The following is an 11,322-nucleotide window of genomic DNA, read 5'->3' on the forward strand; positions in this document are numbered from 1 at the left end:
GGCTGAGAGAGTTCTAAGAGAGCTGTGACTAGCCCAAGGTCACCTAGCTGGCTTAATGTGAAGGAGTGGGGAAAGCAACCCGGTTCACCAGATTAGTGCCTGCCGCTCATGTGGAGGGGTGGGGAATCAAACCCAGTTCTCCAGATTAGATTCCATCGCTCCAAACCACCACTCTCCACGCTGGTAGTTTTAGGTAAGCTTTTCTGCCTGCTCGGATTAAAGTTTGTGTTATGATCTGACACAGAACCAGGAAAATGGCATTTGATTCCTCCAGACCTGGGGATGTTCTACGCTCTCTCTGCTACAGTCATGCTGTGAGCTTTGCACAAAAGCGATTGCGTTGAACCATTCCTACAGGAGTGCGTGGAATTTGGCTCCATCTTTCCCCGGCAGGCCTCATCATTCTCCCTGCCCCGTGAGTCACCCAGGGCCAAGGGATCACTGCTGAATGGCCTCCTGTTCTCTTGAAACGAGGCGTGGGGATCAGTGTCTTCTTGCCACAAACCTTCGCCCAGAGGTTTGTGGGGCGAATTACGATTTGGGGGCGATTCGCTCTATTTCCCTATCCCATACCATATATGGATGAAGAGGGAAGAAGAGTTGCCAACACAACGCAGAAAAGAAATCTTGGACAGAAAGGAAAGAAAAATAAAGGTTCAGCTTGCAAGCTTTGCACATTATTATAAATGTTGGGTGGGGGGGAGTATGTGTGGCAATACTGATGTTTGCGTTTCTCTCCTTCAGGGGCCAGCAGGATTCAGCTTTTTTTTTTTTTTTTACAAATGTTTTAAGAATGGTTTTGTTTGAAGATGTGTCTTTATTGTTAATGTATGAGAGCCCCATGAGCCACCCCCTTTTATTTATAATCATGCTGATTTACAGTGCAATCCTATGCAAAGTTACTCCAGTCTGAGCTCAGTATGGTCTTAAACTGGAGTAACTCTGCTTACATTACACGGACAGTCTCCCACCACTACCATCTAAGGTTGCCAGGTCCCTCTTCGCCACTGGTGGGAGGTTTTTGGGGCGGAGCCTGAGGAGGGCAGGGTTTGGGGAGGGGGGGACTTCAATGCCATAGAGTCCAATGGTCAAAGCGGTCATTTTCTCCAAGTGAAAGGATCTCTATCGGCTGGAGATCAGTTGTAATAGCAGGAGATCTCCAGCTAGTATCTGGAGGTTGGGGGAGAAAATAGACACTACTGTACTGGTATCGGAAGATAAGGAAATTAGTACAGGGGCGAAAAATACTTTTAGGTGCAGAATATATTTATAAGCTACTGTGTCTAAACAAATACGCATATACAACGTGGGCTATAATGGGGGATGACCATTTCTTTGGATTTATACCTATATTGGATATCCTGTGGAATTGATTATCTTGAAATCCAGAAGAGGACTGTTACCTTCAGATACATATCAAGGACTGTTTCATACTTACCTGTGAATTTGTATATAATTAGTTGCTAAGTTTTCATGTTCTGCACTTGTCTTGTTTTTCAGCACTTATTACACACTTGTTATTTACTACCTGTTTATGTGCATTTGTGTACTATAATCCCATGCTAATTTCCAAACCTATCGGTACAGGCACGAAGGGGCTCTATTTTTTGTTGCTTATTAACCTCTAGGTACTGGCTGGAGATCTCCTATTACAACTGATCTCCAGCCGATAGAGATCGGTTCCCCTGGAGGAAATGGCCGCTTTGGCCTTTGGCCTCTATGGCATTGAAGTCCCTCCCCTCCCCAAACCCTGCCCTCCTCAGGCTCCGCCCCAAATATCTCCCGCCGGTCACAAAGAGGGACCTGGCAACCCTAGCCCACCTACATTTTTAATTTGCCCAACCAGATTCCCTGGGAAGATATCTCTAGAACAATGGTCTTTAAACTTTCTGGTTGGGGGACGTGTACAGTGTGGTGTAGTGGTTAAGAATGGTGGTTTGGAGAGATGGACTCTGATCTGCAGGTTTGATTTCCTACTCCTCCACATGAATGGCGGAGGCTGATCTGGTGAACTAGATTTGTTTCCCCACTCCTACACACTTGGGCTAGTCACACTCTCTCAGCCCCACCTACCTCACAGGGTGTCTGTTGTGGGGAGGGGAAGGGAAGGTGATTGTAATCCGGTTTGATTTTCCCTTAAGTGGCAGAGAAAGTCAGCATATTTATATATATTAAAAAGTCAGCATATAAAAACCAACTCTTCTTCTTCTTCTTCTTCTTCTTCTTCTTCTTCTTCTTCTTCCATGTAATCAATGTTATTTCATGCATACATGTTTTTGCATAGCCTTGTGGGAGTCCTGGCTCCTCTACCTGGGATCATTTCACTACGTGACTCAACCATCTGTGACCTCGGGGGAGCATCTATTTTGCTAGCTGTGCAGGTGCAGAAGTGGCCACCAGTCAGAAGGAAATGAAACTCAACCACCAGGCTTTCTGCGCATCTGCAAAGCTGTCTGGCACCCTTCTGGAGCTGGATGGCAATAAGGTAAAGGGATGGAAGGCTTGGCTCATGACTGCACTCTCGCTGGTTGGACACTTTTACCGTGAAGCTCTCAGCATCCTTAGTCCATTGAGCTGGGATTTCAGAAGAAATTCTAACTGGCCCTATTGGGTCACTGCTAGGGCTGCCAACTCTGGGTTGGGAAATTCCTGGGGATTTCAGGGTGGAACTGGGAGAGGGCAGGGTTTGGGGAGGGGGAGGGACCAACGTGGGCTATAATGCCACAGAGCCCACCATCCGAAGCTGGCCTTTTCTCTAGAGGAACTGATCCCTGCAGTCTGGAGATCAAGTTCAATTCCAGGAGATCCCCAGTCCCTATCTGGAGGTTGGCAACCCTAGTGCCTAAATAGAACCTTGTAGCTGAGGATGCTAATGCAAGTCAAGGTCTCTTGTTGTTCTCCTGCACTTTTGTACATGCAACAGAGGAAAGGGTGAGGAGTGAGGCTAAGGGTGGTGGCAGCAGTAGGCGGAGCGAGAACTGTGTGCACACCCACCCACTGCACCCATTTCCGCTTTGTTGACTCCTTCCATAGTATGTGTGTGTGTGTGTGTGTGTGTGTGTGTTAAAGGGACCTAAATCTGATCCTGCAAACTACTGTCCTATTAGTTTACTATCGTCAGTTGGAAAGGTATATGCAGGCTTTCTGTACTCCAGACTTACAGAATGGGTAGAGACAGAATCTGTTCTTTGTCCTGAACAGGCAGGTTTCAGAAGGAGTACCTCTTCTCTTGACCATTATACTACACCATCTAGCAGGCAAATATTCTTCCTCCCCAGGTGGCTACCTTTATGAAGCATTTATGGATTTAAGAGCCATGTTTGATTCGGTTCCAAGGCACTGACTCTGGGCTAAATTGGCTAAATCTACAATTGACAAAAAACTTTTGTGGTTAATTATTACGTTATATATATGATAGTCCCACAGCCCAAGCGCACTGCAGTTTAGATGGCAAATTGTCAGATACCATGCCTCTCTCTAAAGGAGTTAAGCAAGGCTGTCTTCTAGCACCTTTAATTTTTAATCTTTCTGTGAACAATATGACCGCTTGCCTATAGGATCCACAGTGCCATCCACCAATGCTAGCCAACCGCAATATACTAGTTCTTTTGTATACAGATGACACTCTGGTCATTTATGCATGGGTACTTTCACTCACGTTCACACACACACACACACACACACACACACACACACACACACACACACGTCTGTCTCGGTTGTTCCTTAGAGTTATGCATGAGTTTTCCCTTCATTAGAGATGACCTCGCTTCCAGGCCTCACAAATCCTGGACCTTCCCGTTCCTCTGTTAACCCCATTCTTCCCTCTCCCCTGAGCTCAGTCCGGGTGAAATCCCTGTACATAAGGCAAAGTGCAGGACATGCAAGCTTAGTTTCGCTCACAGCCAATTACAAAGCAGCGTGTTCAGAGGCGGGGATTCAAATACTTCCTGCTTCCTGGGAGCTCTTTCTGAGCAGAAGAAAGGCTTTTTAAAACCCAGGCTTGGATTCCCCCCCTTCTTTTCAGATTGCTCCATTTTTTGTTTTATATTCTTAAAATGCTTTTTTATGCGGCAATTGGGTTTGGGGGAGACTTTTCTCTCACTACAGCCAATTACAACACAGCATTTCAAGGGGTGGGGATTGAAATACTTCCTGATTTGAGCTTGGCGCTTGGAGGCTGCTGGTGCATAGACTCTCAACAGGGAAGTGTGAGTCCAGCGAGCAACAAACCTTAGGTAAAACTCCCATGCGTAAACGACCTGTTACTGTCAAGAACTGACGTGGGCCATAGGAAGGCCTTAAAATCGTTTACAAACTACTGTAATGTGGAGGGGTTGACAGTTAATTATGGAACGTCAAAAGTCCTGGTATTTTCGAAAAATAGGAAAATGAAATATAGGTCTTGCATATCAATGGAAGGGAAATAGAGCAAATAACTCACTTTAAATACCTAGGTATTACCTTTAGCCACAATTTCGCTTGGAAAACTCACATCTCTTTGGCTCAAAAAATTGCTAAAGTGGATATAAATGCTTTAGTATGCTTTAAAAAAAAACCCTAAAGGCGGACAGTATGTGCCTGCTGCCATTAATGGTAAGATACTTCCAAAAATCTTATTTGGGGCAGGAATTTGGATAAGCAGGGTTTCAGAATCCGTTGATTGCCTACTTTTAACATATCTCCGTCGCATTGCTGGTGTACCATCCTAGGTTGCAGGAACTGCGCTGAGAATGCAATTTGCCCAGCACTCCAGGGCCTGACAGTGTGTCTTTCATTTAAGACTAAAATCTCTTTTTCCAGCACCAGACATCCAAAGAAGTCTTTTGCATGGCTGAGGGTAGATACCTACAAAAGTACCTGGATGAAGCTGGTGGACAGAAAGTTGGGATACCCGGGGCTCTCTCTTACCATAATTCAAGATAAGGGTCAACAGGAAGTACAGAGAGAGGTGAACAGGAGACTACTCTTCAGTCTGATAAAATCAGTACCAGATTTTGTGCTCAGCATGTTTCTTCTACAACGGTCATTTATGCATTGGAGTTTTACCTGAGGTTTGTTGTTTGCTGGACCCACACTTTCCTGTTGGGAATCTACGCAACAGCAGTCTTCAAGCTTAAATCAAGTTCCCGCCCCTTTAAATGCTGCTTTGCGATTGGCTTACTTGTAGTGCTTACTGTGGGAGAAAATTTTCCCCCAAACCCAATCGTTGCATAAAAAAACATTTTAAGAACAATAAAAACAACAAAAATGGAGCAATGTGAAAGGGGGAAGGGAGAAATCCAAGTCTCGGTTTTAAAAAACTTTTCTTCTGCTCAGAAAGAGCTCTGAGGAAGTATTTGAATCCCAGCCTCTGACATGCTGCTTTGTAATTGGCTGTGAGCAAAACTAAACTTGCATGTCCCACACTTCGCCTTATGCATGGGGACTTCTCCTGGGCTTTGCTCAGAGAAGATGGAAGAGTTGGGTTAACAGAGGAATGGGAAGACCACGACATCGAGGGCTGGCAGCGAGGTCATCGCAAATGGATGGAAAACTCATGCATAACTCCAAGGAACAACTGAGACAGACCGGGGGTGAACGTGAGTGAAAGTACCCATGCATAAATGACTTAAGCTGGAATACTTGGGGCTCTCTCTTACCATAATTCAAGATAAGGGTCAACAGGAAGCACAGACTGAGAGAGGTGAACAGGAGACTACTTCAATTTGATAAAATTAGTACCAAACTTTGTGCTCGGCATGTTTGTTCTACTTTGGCTCTTGGGATATCCCCTCCTGTTCACCTCCCGTTGTATCTAAACTATCTTATCATCCCGAGCAGCCTCCATGTATTCATGTTGGGTAGACTGAATGCTCTACCTACAGCAGAACTGAATGGGTGCTAGAGGGGAATTCCATTCTCTGATTGCTTATGTAGCTGCTCTGCTGGTAAGATTGAAACTATCGACCATGTGCTATTGTTCTGTATGCATTGGGCCTCACTTAGAGAATTGTGGATCACCTCTATTCTGAGAAAGTATTAACTTTCTCCTGAATCCAAGGCAGTCTCCTTTCTGTTAGCTGATATCCGTCAGGAAACTACGAGATCAGTAAGTACATTTTTGTCTGCTGTAATACCTTTAGAGAGCTCTCATGCTCAGAATGAAGAAATGATGCAAGCTTTTATTATTATGTTTATGTTTTATATGTTTTCTGGTATGATTTAACAACACTGTGTAGCTAATTTTCATCGCAGTGTATGGCTCAAGATCTCAGGTCTAAGGAGCTCTGTTAATAAAAAGTAAAGTGTATGTGTGTGTGTCTGGGGGGGTTGTTTTTGCATTCCCATGTAGATGAAACCTTAGATTGGGAAAACGACATGGGAGGAAGTGTTAAACATCTTCATCCCAGGGGTTGCTCCCATGCTGCTTTGCACTACACAGATATCCCATCTCACATATAAGCTAAAGCCTCATCGGTATATAAAAGAGCCACGTATTTTTGACAAAAGTTGTAACCCATCAACGACGACCTTGCCGTGATCTGCTCTTGCCTTAAAGGTGAAACTCTATATCCAGGCATGATGATCAATGAAGTTGGTGGCCAGGGCAGAGTCCAGATGTTCCTTGAGCATGAAGTGCAGGGTCAGAAGGAGAGCAGGATTTGCAGTGCTTACTTCTTCAGAAGCCCCTTCATGGGCTGAAGGAACAAGGGTTGGAAAGGAAAAGACATGCCGCAGCAAGCCAGCCCTGACCCCCAGAGAAGAACATCAGGTTCTCCATGGTTTGGCTCCCATCCCTTTTGAGCGGCAGAGGGAGAACACATGGCCCAGGGTCAACCTCTTGTTTAGACTTAGTGGTTTCCTGTGGCATACTGGTTAGGAGGGCTGCCACAGTAAACAGATTGTACCCAGACCTCTTTCTGTGCCCATCTTTGATTCTCCAGGCTTGCTTTATAACATGGGGAGGGGGAGGGAATCGTCTTTGTTTTCCCACCGAAGAGACTCCATGTACCAGCAGAATAAGAGACACTGTCCTTCAGTGTTACTCCTCACCATCCTGCTGGTCCTCTTATTGCAGAAACACTAATTGCATGCAGGAGATGTGGCACCCTTGCTTTCTACACATGTGCAAGCACCAGGTCATTCCTGATCCATGGGGTGACGTCACATCCCGATGTTTACTAGGCAGACTGTGTTTACGAGGTGGTTTACCATTGCCTGCCCCAGTCGTCTGCGCTTTACCCCCAGCAAGCTCCTAGGGACCTGGCAACCCTATGTGACAGTAATGTACACTAATTTTATACTGTTGTTGTAAGGATCAATTTTGGCTCTTTGGTTATTGAAGCTTGTGAGTTCAGTATGCAAAGCTGGTCCGGTCCATTCACAAGTGCTAAATATGAGATACACAAACGTTGCAGGGAATGTTTGATTTAATTCTGTCTTCAAATCTGAGGGCCTTGCTTTTTGTACATGTGTGTGTACGTGTGGTTCTCCACCCCCTACCCCCCATTTTTTTGGGCAGAGAAATAGTCTGCTCTTTGGTTAGAACACTGCATTTTTCCCTATGGGTGTGTCCTCGCAAAATCTAACTCCTCCATTTTTGCTTATGGAGTCAACCTCAAGTGTTTATTATGTGGTGTAGAAATTGATGGGTATCCCATGTGTTATCTATATACTGTACCAGGGAATTTGACGTGATGTTTAAGAGCTAATCCTGAGCTTCAGTCTCCCAACTTTGTACACATTGCTATAACAAATCTGTTCACGTATTGGCAGCCCAAGCTTATGTAGGGTTACTCAGACAGCAAGTCCCACAGAAAACCCATGGGCCCTTTGTCCAAGTTAAGTGAACAAAGGACAACACTGCAACCAGGACAGGAGGAAAAGAGGAAACGGGACCAAAAATAAAATTTAGAAAAGGCTGTTTTATTTTTTGCCTAGGATGTCAAAATACTGAGCTGTGTCCATTTTGGCAGTGATTCCCAAATGGCATCTGTGGGTACCATCGTGCCTACTGTTATGTTTCCTGGCACCCAAAGCAAAGAGCCAGTCCTGGCTTTCCTCCACTTAATTGGACCAGGGGATGCTTCAGAAGAGCTCAGGAGGCACCATCTTTGCATAGGGTTGCCAACCTCCAGGTACAAGCTGGAGACCTCCTGCTATTACAACTGATCTCCAGCCGACAGAGATCAGTTCCCCTGGAGAAAATGGCCACTTTGGCAATTGGACTCTACAGCATTGAAGTCCCTCCCCTCCCCAAACCCCGCCCTCCTCAGGCTCTGCCCCCAAAATAGCCAGGTATTTCCCAACCCGGAGCTGGCAACCCTACATGGAATAAATGTATTTTTTTCTTTTTTTAAAAGGCAAACTTGTGCTGTTTCTTCTCTCTTTCTCTCTCTCTCTCTCTCTCTCACACACACACACACACCGAGAGACAGACAGACAGAAAGACAGACAAACAGACAGAGTGAGTTTGTGGCATTTATCCCTTCTGGATATATGAGGGGGAAAACATACCTCTGCTCAGAGCACGGTGCCAGGCCTGAGGAATTTTTCTGCCCAGTCCTCTTGGTTTACCATGGCTTCCCTTGACTCTGATTGGAAGGCCTATCAAAGGCATTGCGGACATGGCTTGCAGTCCTGGAAGCCCTGCATTTTTATGGCATGACACGGCCAGCCGGCATTGCACAATGTGGAAAAGTGGGAATCGGGGGTGTGTGGAGAAAGTGAACGCTGTGGTTGGCGCAGGAGACAAGGAGACACTGTGAAGCCCCACAAGCTCCTCTCAGTACATCACTGAGGAGGAGGATCAACAGCGTCGACTATTCCAAACGCCCATTTGCAGTTTCCCTCCACTTTGGGGGGCAATAAAATCGCCACCATAGCTCTCCCCAACACCTCAAAGCCTTAGCTTCATCCTTGCCTTGAAGACAATTCCTCTCTGTTCTGGAGAAACTGAAGATGATTTCCCCTTCACCTGTTGAGATCATTACCAAAGAGTCCCTTTTTCCATTCAGTCCAGAGTCTGGTCCTGAAAAAGCCCACCGATAAGGAGGGTCGCCAGGTCCCTCTTCGCCACCAGCAGGAGGTTTTGAGGGCGGAGCCTGAAGAGGGCGGGGTTTGGGAAGGGGAGGGACTTTAATGCCATAGAGCCCAGTTGCCAAATCGGCCATTTTCTCCAGGTGAACCGATCTCTGTTGGTAGGAGATCAGTTGTAATAACAGGTCTCCAGCTTAGGGCTGTCGATTCAGTTCGTCCCGAACCGAAAAACAGCCGAATTTCCCCCGATTCGGCAGTGTTCAGTTTGGATGGAACTGAATGTTAAAAAAGCCGAATTTGGTGAGTTCGGGGCAATCGCCGAATAAATTCAGCAAATTCAGGGGCTCTGAATCAGCAGCATAACCGTCAATTAGTAAGCAACTAACAGCATTCTCCCGCAGCCAATGGTGGCCAAGCCGGGTCTTCTTCTGGCCAATCAGTCGCGGTTGAGTGCGTGAGCCCAGCTGCTACGCAGCCCAGGGAGAGAAAGAGAGAGTGTCTGTTTGTGTGAGAGAGTCAGAGATCCCCATGGGGGGGGGGTCTGTGTGCACATTCGCACCTTTCCACGGCTCTGGGGGGGCATGTTTGGAAGTAGAGGTCCCAAACCTTCAGTGTAGCTTGAGGGGACCCTTCTTGCAAGAACCCCCAAGTTTTGTGAAGATTGGGTCAGGGGGTCTGGAGTTATGGGGCCTGGAGGGAGTCCCCCCACCCATCTGCCCATTGGAATACAGCCTTTAAAAACACATTCGCATTGGGCTGTGCCATTACCCCGGCCCGGGGGTCTGCTTGCCTCTGCAGTTGGGCCGTACCATTACCCCGGCCCGGGGGTCTGACTAAAAGGCAATTAATCCCGAGTTATGGGGTCCCCCCATCCATCCATCTTCCCCCTGTGGGAAGCATAATGTAACCTACATCTTGTGAATTTGTGAATATGTGAACTGTAAGAAGAATATCCATTGAAGGACTGATGAAGAATTAATATTTAAGAATTTGAAACTGCTGTATCCTCATTGTGAACTTGGCTTCTTCTATACTACATGGAAAAACTGCCTGATGATTACGTGTGTACTCTATCAGAGACATTTTAAAATTCTTATTTGAATTTCCTCCATACACAATTTTGTCACCTGTATGGTGTACCTTGTTGTCATATTGTAGGTCTCATATGTTTGTTTGTTGTGTATGTATATATCAACATAGTTGTGTTTAGTTAAGTAGCACATATGGTTTTCGCTCCTGTACTGATTTCCTAACCTCCAGATGGTGGCTGGAGATCTCCTGCTATTACAACTGATCTCCAGCCATAAGAGATCAGTTCACCTGGCGAAAATGCCTGCTATGGCATTCAAGTCCCTTCCCTCTCCAAACCCCACCTTCTTCAGGCTCTGCTCCCAAAATCTCCAGGTATTTCCCAGCCCAGAGCTGGCAACCTTAGTCATGAAGCTCACTGGGTAACCATGGGCCATTTATAATATTGTAGCTGATCCTACTTCATAGAGTTGTTGTAAGGATAATTTGAAGAAGCATGCTGCCTTATTCTCCTTGGAGGAGAAGAAGAAGAGTTGGTTTTTATATGTTGACTTTCTCTACCACTTAAGGGAGAATCAAACCAATTTACAATCACCTTCCCTTCCCCTCCCCACAACAGACACCCTGTGAGGTAGGTGGGGCTGAGAGAGCTCTAGGAGAGCTGTGACTAGCCCAGGGTCACCCAGCTGGCCTCATGCATAGGAGTGGGGAAACCAACCACCAGATTAGCATCTGCCGCTCATGAGGAGGAGTGGGGAATCAAACCCGGTTCTCCAGATTAGAGCCCACCGCTCCAAACCACCACTCTTAACCACTACACCACACTAACCATGTGATACATAAGAAACAGCACATGCACAGTACTCTGTAAAAAATCTGAATATGGAAAACAAAACCAGAACAGCAGAGAATTCCTAATGTGTTAGGGCCATGTCAAAAACAAGACCAGCCAGGTCATTCAGACAGAGCTCCATAACCTGAGGGAATTGCTTTGGTCCAAGCAGTGTATTGTTTGGCCTGCTGGGAAAATCTGTACGCACACTCAGATTGTCACGGTCAAGAAAATGGTGTGTGTGGGGAAGGCTGAAGCCCCTTCTCCATGCACACTGAAGTGGAAATCCAAATTGGGTACTGTAGCCTCAGGAAATGAGGAGAACCCAAGTGGAAGATACAACCTATGTACTCTGTTACATGTAAAGAGATACAGTTGGCCAATCTCACTCAGTGGCCACACACAGCCCTACACAAAGACCAATTATTAAAGAATGTTTT

The sequence above is a fragment of the Euleptes europaea genome, chromosome 3, assembly GCF_029931775.1.
Source record: "Euleptes europaea isolate rEulEur1 chromosome 3, rEulEur1.hap1, whole genome shotgun sequence".
Classification (NCBI taxonomy): Eukaryota; Metazoa; Chordata; class Lepidosauria; order Squamata; family Sphaerodactylidae; genus Euleptes; species Euleptes europaea.